Source organism: Dermochelys coriacea, chromosome 2, assembly GCF_009764565.3.
Source record: "Dermochelys coriacea isolate rDerCor1 chromosome 2, rDerCor1.pri.v4, whole genome shotgun sequence".
In the NCBI taxonomy this organism is placed as follows: Eukaryota; Metazoa; Chordata; order Testudines; family Dermochelyidae; genus Dermochelys; species Dermochelys coriacea.
In genome coordinates this window covers 86,793,005-86,802,426 of record NC_050069.1, presented here as the reverse complement: position 1 = coordinate 86,802,426, position 9,422 = coordinate 86,793,005, and positions in this window count along the sequence as shown.

Here is a 9,422-nt window from a genome sequence, read left to right as displayed (position 1 = left end):
ACCCTGTAAGGTATTTACCATCCTGATTTTACAGAGGTGATTCTTTTACCTTTTCTTTAATTAAAATTCTTCTTTTAAGAACCTGTTTTTTCATTGTTCTTAAGATCCAAGAGTTTGGGTCTGTGTTCACCTGTATAAATTGGTGAGGATTTTTATCAGGCCTTCCCCAGGAAAGGTGGTGTGGGGTTTGGGGGGCAATTTTGAGGGAAGACATCTCCAAGTGGGTTATTTCCCTGTTCTTTGTTTAACACGCTTAGTGGTGGCAGCATAGGGTTCAAGGACAAGGCAAAATTTGTACCTTGAGGAAGTTTTTTACCTAAGCTGGTAAGAATAAGCTTGGGGGTCATTGATGCAGGTCCCCACATCTGTACCCTAGAGTTCAGAGTGGGGAAGGAATCTTGACAGAGCCACATGGCAAAATACCAAAGCACAAGAATAAAATGTGAAACCAAATTAGATATTAAAAGAAACATGGAATCTGAATCTTCTAAATTGAATTAATTTGAAGCTAACAAATCATACATAATTACTTTATTTTTGCATTCATTTCATGTATCTTTGCCTCTGTTTAATTATTTTACTTTATTTTAGTTTGCTGAAAATGTAATATGAGCAGTAATATACAAACCAAATTATATTTGTACTGTAAAGTGTTTTTCAAATGGATGATCACTATGACAAGATGATATGCAAAATAAACATTGTTGTATTGATAAAACAATTTGTTAGGTTTATATAAAACAGTTTATTTTTGAATATTTCTCTTGTTCTGTCTTCTGACTTTTTGTGCCTAAACCAGGGGTTATTAACTCTGGTCCTCAGGGATCTCCAACCATCCAGGTTTTTGTTCTAACTAGCAAATAATTGTTTTTATTAAAATCCACTGGTTTACATTGCATATGGAATTTTCATGTGTCCTAGAGTTTAGTATGAATTAGGACATTTAAGTGTTTCATATGCAATATTAAGCAGTGTACATTTTAAAATAAATAAGTGCTGGTTGGGTTAAAAACCTGGACTATTGGGTGTCAAATATGAGAATCCCTGTCTTAAGCAATGATTCAACACACCCCCTGGAAAGTATCACTCTTTGGGGCTGTAAATCTCAATTAAGGACAGCCAACCCTTGGCATCTTTGTCGGTCACATTTACCCATGTATTCAAAGTTTTCTCTCTTCTTTTGGTTCATAAATTAATAGAAAAACAGACTATTTAACAGTTTTAAAAATAAGAATTTAATTACGTTTGCAGCAAAATACAATATATAAAGAGTTGGGCTGCACACAGTCCTGTAGAGTATTTAGTTATTTAAAAACAGGATGTACAATCAATCAGGATATTGCTACACTAGTGATCAAATTCTGAAAAGAAATAAATCAAAAAAGCCACATGATGGATATGTTGTAGAAACAGCCTAGAGACAGGAAGGGTGGATTTTGCTCTGAGCTGTCACAAACCCCAGCAGTAAACACACTTATCTCTTCTAAATTACACTGACTGGTCTGAATTCTACTATCACTCACATGGTGCAACACCCTCTGAAATCAATAAGTGGCACTCATGTAACTGAGGTCACAATCTGGCCCCATCATTCCTAAGGCATTCCAGTAGTAAAATGAATATACAGGCACTCCACCCACACAGATTAATGGAAATCTGACTACAAGGTCCACAGAGGTGCTACTCCCAAGTGCCTCTTTCCTTCTTTTTTGCTTCCCTATACACTTCCTAGCAGAAGGTGTGACAGATTTTCATTACCAATCTGCCTGGGGCGTCAATTGATCAGGCTGATGCTTCAGGAGTGTTTGGGGAGGAGGTACAGAACGCATCAAGTGTTTAAGTTTTAAAGTTTTATTAATAAAACAGCAGAGAGTGCTAGGAATGCTCCCACGTCACTCAGGGGAAGAAAGAAAGCTTTAGTGTCCCAAGCCCTAACCCACTTTCATACTCATACACACACTACTTGAGACTGGCCAGGCCTGGGTGCAACGTCAGAAGAAGATGGCGGGGAAGGGTGGATGGGAGTGGTGTCCTGGACCCAGGTCATCAGAGGATCTGCTGATTCTGTGGCCTGCGCTGTGCAGGAGGTCAGACTAGATGATCAGAATGGTCCCTTCTGACCTTAGTATCTATGAATTAACTCATTCTCTGCTCTTTTCTTCTCCCCCTCCCCTTCTCAGCCTCTCATACCCTGTAAAGAAAACTTCCACTCCCTCACACTTTTGACCCTCCCTAAAATGCTTTGCGATGCTTGCAACAGCTTTAGCAATATACAGTGCTGATCTGCCTTCCCAGGGGACTCCCTGACAGGAGGGGGCCATTGCGTTGTGACAAGGGGAATATGGAGTGCCAGGTTAGTTCTCTCTCCTGAATGAGAATGTATGAATTAAAAAAAAAATATTGAAAATGCATGGTAACTTCAATACATTTGTTAAAAACAGTTCAATACTAGTATTCTGGACAATGCAGTGGTATATGGCACATGCAAGAAGCAACTACAACCAGAGTGTCTGAAACTTGACAGAGAACTTATGGGTTGGGCATGTTGGCTGGAAAACCATGTGTACATTAGGGTGGTACCCTGCTGAGACTGACATTGCAGAACTGCAAACAAACAATTTTAATATATCCCCCCCTTGGTTATGCTATATTGCATTATTCCAGTCCCTATATTTACCTTCCTTGTTTCCTCCAAACTGATACATACATACACAGGCCACTATGTTGTAGTTTTTCAAATTATGATCAACTCACATTTTTAATATGGACAGTACTGTATCATTTCTTTTTAACCTTGTGCGTGTGTATGTTTTCTGTTGCTTCACACATTTACACTTCACTGAAGTTAGGTTTTCACCTTCATTTAAGGGCAAAACCTGGTCCTAGTATACAACCCAAATAACCAAGCCAATAAAAGGAATATTGCCCCCCATCCTTGCTGCCTTGTGGTCACTACTGAAGCCCAGAAGATGCAGTGTAGCCTTTATGGTCTCTGCATCTCTTCTCCCTGAAAGAACATTGTTTCCACATAGTAGCAAATATACTAACAGTGTATCTGGACCTTCTCTATCCATCCTTTAAATATTCCAGGCATGCTGGGACACAGAGATTCCCTCTGTGCTCTATAATGCACATGGTGTATGGAACCCTCCTGCGGAATCCTAACATTTTACTCCCCATTCCCTTAGCCCACCAGTTCTACTCCTGTCAGGGTTGCCGGAAGATCTAGAAAAGATGGAGCAGAAATTTAATTTTAGCATGTTTCAGGCCTTGAGTATTGACCTAAATTCATTGTTAGGTTTTTCATCTGGATGAGGTTCATGCAGATTATACGAGGCACTGAAAACATGAAACATTCTAAAGGAAATGAGCTCTGCACACATAATTAAGGCTACAATTTAGTCAGAGGGGCAGGTCAGGGGCCGTAATTTTGTTTATTGCCCAAACCTGTCCATGACTTGTACTAAAAATACCTGTGATTAAATCTTGAAGGGGGGGGCAGCTGCTGGGGGCTGCGGCTGCTCTGGTCGGAGACCACTGCTGGGGCCAACGGACCATGACTGCTTTGCCCGGGGACCACTGCTGGGGCCAGTGGACCACAGGTGCTCTGGCTGGACTGCTGCCTAGGGCTGCATGCTGCAGTTGCTCCAGTTTCCCAGCTGGGGACCACTGCCGGGGCCAGCGGACTGTGACTGCTTCGGCCGGCCTCCCAGGGACCACTGCCGTGGCCAGTGAATCTGTGGCTGCTCTGGCTGCCCACCCAGGCACCGCTTCCAGGGCCAGCATACCGCGGTTGCTCAGGCCGCCTGGAACCACTGCATGGCGCCACTGGAGCAGCGGCTGCTGTGGCTGTTCCCAAGGCCACGTCAGCAGTGGCTGGTGTGGCTATCCTGGGGGCTACCTGTGCAGCTGACCCCTGAGCCAGCTGCTTTGGGAGCCCCTGGGGTCAGCCACACTGGCCCCTGTAGTAGTCATGGAATCCATGACAGACACGGAACCCTACACATATTTTATCCTACTATTGTTAACTGTCAGCAAATAGTTAGCCAGTAGTTCTATGTAATTTATATCAACCAGCAGGAGGAGCTCTTCACTTTTTTTAAAAAAGATGAGAGAATATGTATCTAGGTATAGGAATTGGCAGAGAGGATGGGTGGCAGCCCACTGCCTGGGACCCCCACTGGTGCTGCCGGGGTAGCAGGGCTGGCAGGCTCCCCAGAAGTGGTGACATGTCCCTCCCTCAGCTCCTAGGTGAAGGCGCAGCCAGGCAGCTCTGCCTCTGCCCCAACAGCTGGTTCCGCAGCTCTCATTGGCCAGGAGCCTCGGCCATTGGGAGCTGTGGGGGTGGTGCCTGTGGGCAGAGGCAGCGCACAGAGCCATCTGGCTGTGCCTCTGCCCTGTAGCCAAGGGAGGGATATGTCACTGCTTCTGGGGAGCCCCCCTGAGGTAAGAGCCACCCAGAGTCCTCACTCCCTCCTGTGCCTCAATTCCCAGCCCTAATCCCCCTCCTACACAGGAGGGTGGGGTGGGCCTGGTGGCCTGAGACTGCCCCAGCAGCGGCTGGGGCAGATGGCCCAGGGCTGTCTGAGCTGCTCAAGCAGTCCCCGGGCCAGCTGCACCAGCCGCTGCAGAAGTCACGAAGGTCTTGGAAAGTCACAGAATCTGTGACTTCTGTGACCTCCATGACAAACTTGCAGCCTTAGTTGTCACTACAGCTGTGTGATACTTACATAACAAAGCTTGAAACTTGAAAGAACTTGGCTGGTTTCATTACAAACCTAGAGCCAATGCATGCTCATTGGGGCAGGGCTCAAGTCTTCATCTGTGTATGGAAGCATTCATCACACATTGCATGTCACCACAATCTAAACAAATTATGAAGAGTTATAATTATGTTCTCTTGATACAAGTTGTCCCATTGAATTCAATAGTAGTACTCAGGTGAATAAGGGGATCATGATTTTATCAGCTGACAGTGGTCTAGCTTAGTGGCCAGAGAGGGCAGCAGGGGTAGTGGCTGCGGTCAGAGCCATAATCAGTCATCAGGCGCTAAAGCCAAGGCTCAAACCGGAAGGCAGAAACCGAGTACAAGAGCCAAGGGTTGAGCTTAGGGCGACCACCAATGTTCCCTCTAATTTTTTCCAAACCATGTGTGGAATGAATTTTGTTATGTGCACCAATATCACGGAAATGTGCAGATGTGCACATTCAGCAGAATAAAAAAACCAAAATATAATATACATTTTAAAAAAGTTACCATAGGGATAATTACTCCCGCCAGTAGAGGTTAGGCAATTTAGAGCTCACTACTCAAAGAATTAAATTTAAGCACAAGAGAAATAAAATTATGATGTGTCCTGCTGTTGCCTTTTGAAAAGGTGGTCAGCCAAGTCGAGCTGCAGTCCAGAGTTAGGAGCCAGAGCCAAGGGTCAAAACCAGAGGTCAGGAACTGGAGCAATCAGGGCATAGGGCAAGGAGGGGTTCAAAGCAGGGGCAGGACAGAGGCACAGCTGGGTGCAAGGCAGGAGTGGCAGGAACAAGGTAACACAGGAAGAGGCACAGCAATGGGCACGAGCATTAAGAAGCTAGCAAGCTGCTGTTGCTGGCTTAAGAGGCAGCCTGATGGCCTGGACAGCCAATCAGGCCAGTTGCCTGCTGCAGGTCAGCTATGCTCATAAGCCTGCCCAGAGACTAGCTCTGCTATAGGCCCTGATCCCTGACAAATTTTAACCCTAAAATTCAAGTCAAGTTTGCAAATCTTCTTGTGAATCTGGGTTGAGTTTTGAACAAGCCTGAGCTAACTTTTGAATGAATCTGGGTTGAATTAAACATGCATCTATTTATGGATTTGCTTGGCAGTTATATGACACTAACTGGTCTCTAGACCAAAGGGGGAAAAAAATTGGAGGTTTGAGGTGAGGTTAATTCAAACCTGATAGTCAAAACAAAATTTATGGGTTTTGAACTGAAAAAAGCTGCACATTAGCCACTGCAAACTCCAATCATTCAATCTCACATGACACCCTCTTTTCAGTCATGCTCCCCAGCTGAAGTGTCTGACTGAGCACCCAACCTCAACACATCGTAAGTGACCTTATGAATTCTTGTATGTCTTTGGTGAGGGGCAGATGATTTCCTCCCTTGTGTAGCATCAGGGGAGACAAGGCACAGTAAGCCTGTGGAAATTGCATCAGGGATTGTGCAGTAAAGAGGAGTAGTAGCATCTCACTGAATTGACTAAGCCGCCCTTCTTCTTTCCACAACCATTATGTTTGCAGTGGCGCTGTACTAAAAGGGCATGGCCAAGAGGAGGTGGGAAAATAACTTTTCACTGATATGTTCCCCCATGAACTCCATCAAAGCCTTCTGTTCATTTTATAGCCTGGCTTTGATGGCAGGCATCCACAGAAGAACGTACATTTAAATTGGCAGCAAGTGAAAAATGGACAGTAAACAAACATTTTTAATACCGAGGCTTTGAAAACCTGCTTATTTGTAAACCTAACCCATTGAATACTATCTGAATGCGTGAGCTCCTTTCAATGCAATACTTGATTCCCATTGCCAAATATTGAAGGGAGTACGATTTTACCAGTGATGAGCTAGAGAGGCAGGGTTTTCAAGAGCCCTTGTTAAGAGATCTGGCTTTTGTACCTTTTAAAAGAAAATCTCACCATCCATTAAAACAACAAGTCAGTCTCTGGCCCTTTTCCTTGCAGAAGCAGCCTTGAGAACAGAAACCAATGCAAATAGATTGAAGAGCATGTACAACTTGACTCAACTTCTGGAGTAGGAGGCTGGGGGGAGATGTATCCCAAGGAACCAGTACCCCAACCCTCTACAGAATGCTGGCCCTGTGCATAGTGGGGTGACAATGAGTCAGACAGACATTGATTACAAATTGTGGGGGAAAGGCCTTTTTTTTTTTTTGCAAGTTAAAATGTTAGCCCTCTCAGTGCAGTTACTGTTGGGGATAGCTACTGCAAGGGAAACTCCAATCTTGTGCGTCTCCCAACCAGTACCTTGAGGTGCACATGACGGATGCACCATGTAGTCTCTACCCTCCTTCCACCTACACAAGCTATCTTGAGCAAGAGAATAAGAGATAGAGCTAAGCTTTACTGTATGGGAGTCCTGTAACCATTGCCATCTGGCTATCTCCATCAGAGCCTGCTTGCCCAGTCCCAGCTGGAGTCTGCAGTGCTGGTAGTGGGAAGAATGATGGATTCCTATCTGCCCCGAGGAGACTTGTTCTCCCATCCAATACAACCCACCAGCCTGGGAGGCTTTGCCATCCTGCCTTTCAGCAGTCCGGGCATTCTCTGCCTCAGGAACAGAGCAGGAACCATTTCCAACTAGCCACCCAGCCCACCATGAGAGGGGACTTGCTCCCAGTCAACCACCTTGCAGCCAGAGACAGCAGGACCATTTGCCTGCTGCCATCACTGCTGCTTGAGGCTGCTGGACATTTCCACAGCTTGCCAAAAACTGCCAGATATCCACTTAGAAGATACTCCATTAGGCACTGGAGAGGGAAAGTTTAGCAGCTTGAGGTGTTCTGGTAGGGTTTCCAAATTGGTAATATTTAAAAACTGGAAACCCCAGCAGGAGTGCCAGAACCTCCCCTACCTCTCCCTGAGGCCCCACCCCTACCCCTGAGGCCCTACACCTATCCACTCCTCTTCTCCCCTCCCCCCCCCCATCACTTGCTACTTTCCCCTCCCACCCCAACCCCACTCAGCTCAGGACAGACTTGTCTGCAGAGTTGGGGCTGGGAGCTGCAGCTGCCTGACAAAGGAAGGAGGCAGCCCTGGCTGAGTAAGGGCTGGAGTAGGTAATGACCCAGGACCTCCCCCACTCGCAGTAACTGGACTTTGGATGTTGTAGCAAGGTGATGACTCACTAGTACTGTGCCTCCTGCTGGTCATCTGGAAATTAGCTCTTTCCAGCTCCAAAGTGCTTTCTGCAGGCTGGTGTCTCACCTGCTACTGGCCCCATGTCCCTCCCAGACCCCAGTGCCTTTTACCCTGGTTTCTGCACCAGCAGTACCCCCACACTCCAAATCTCCCCTCCCAGGGGAACCCCCAACCCTCTAAACCCACCTTGCCTCCGTGGGTGCTGCCAGTCATCATCTAGCCCCACTCACTGTGGTAGACTGCAGCATAATGGCCACTCATCATTGGCAAGGGGTTAGGACCAGCTACCTCTGCCTATTCCCAGGCTGTATCTCTGCAGCCCCAGTACCTCTGTAGGCCTTCACCAAGCCCTGCAGCCTGGGGGTTTACCAGGCTGGAGCTCTCCAGCTCCCTTTGCCCTTCCCCAGCACTACTTCAACTACCTTGCTCCCAGACAACTAGCCCTTCCCACGCTAGAGTGAGACTCCTACTGCTTCTGGCCCTCAACCCTCTTACAGGGCCAGCTGTGGCCTTAATTAAGCCAGCCACACCTATAGTCAGCTTCCCACAGCTATTCTTACTTCTCTTCCCTCAGCCATAGCCCTCTCCAGGGCTGCTTTAACCCCTTCAGGGCTGGAGTGGGTAACCACCCCGCTACAGGTGTCCAGTCAGGTCCCCTTTTCAATCAGACTTTCCAGTTGAAAACTGAGCATCTAGCAACCCTAGGTTCTGGGCTGAAGGGGCTAGTGGGTTTTGGAGGTGGGAGAAAGTGGATTAATGATGGTTTGTTTGTTTGTTTGTTTGTTTTTGAACTGTGTAGAAGAAGTATGGTATTGGTGTATTTTTCTTTGAGGGGAAATATATTTTCAGTGAGCCCCTTGTTAAAATCTTGGCAACAGAGCACTGAATTACAATTTTGATTTTATTGAGAAGGTAGTATGTACAGAACAGTAGTTCACTGGATCTTGAGGAGGAATGTGAAGGAGGAAAAGGTAGTACTTTGGGGAGGGCATTCCACGTGTAAGGGGAAGCATGGAAGAAAGCACAGACATATGTGCTGGAACTAAGAGTGCTGGGGGTACTGCTGCACCCCCTGGCTTGAAGTGGTTTTCATCATACACAGAGTTTACAGTTTGGTTCAATGGCTCTCAGCACCCTCACTATACAAATTGTTTCAGCATCCCTGAACACAGATATGTTTGTGGGAGGAGTCAGCCATTTGACAGACAAGGCTAGCAGGCTTAACGGAAAGAGTGGGTGGGGTGTGTGATAACAATCAGTAGAAAGGGGGCAGAGCTGTGAAGCGTCTCCAGGTGGGGACAAGAAAGTTGCATTATATCATATGGTGGAAAGAGGGGAACCAGTGGAAGTATTCAAAAAAATGAGATCAGAATGACAGGGAAGGAAGATAAACTTAACAAATACATTTTGAAAGGAGAAGAGGAGGGATATGATGTGTGCATCAGTGAGGCCAAACAGAAAGAGGTTACGATGATAGAGATGGGAAGATGATGCAGGGCTGCTCCA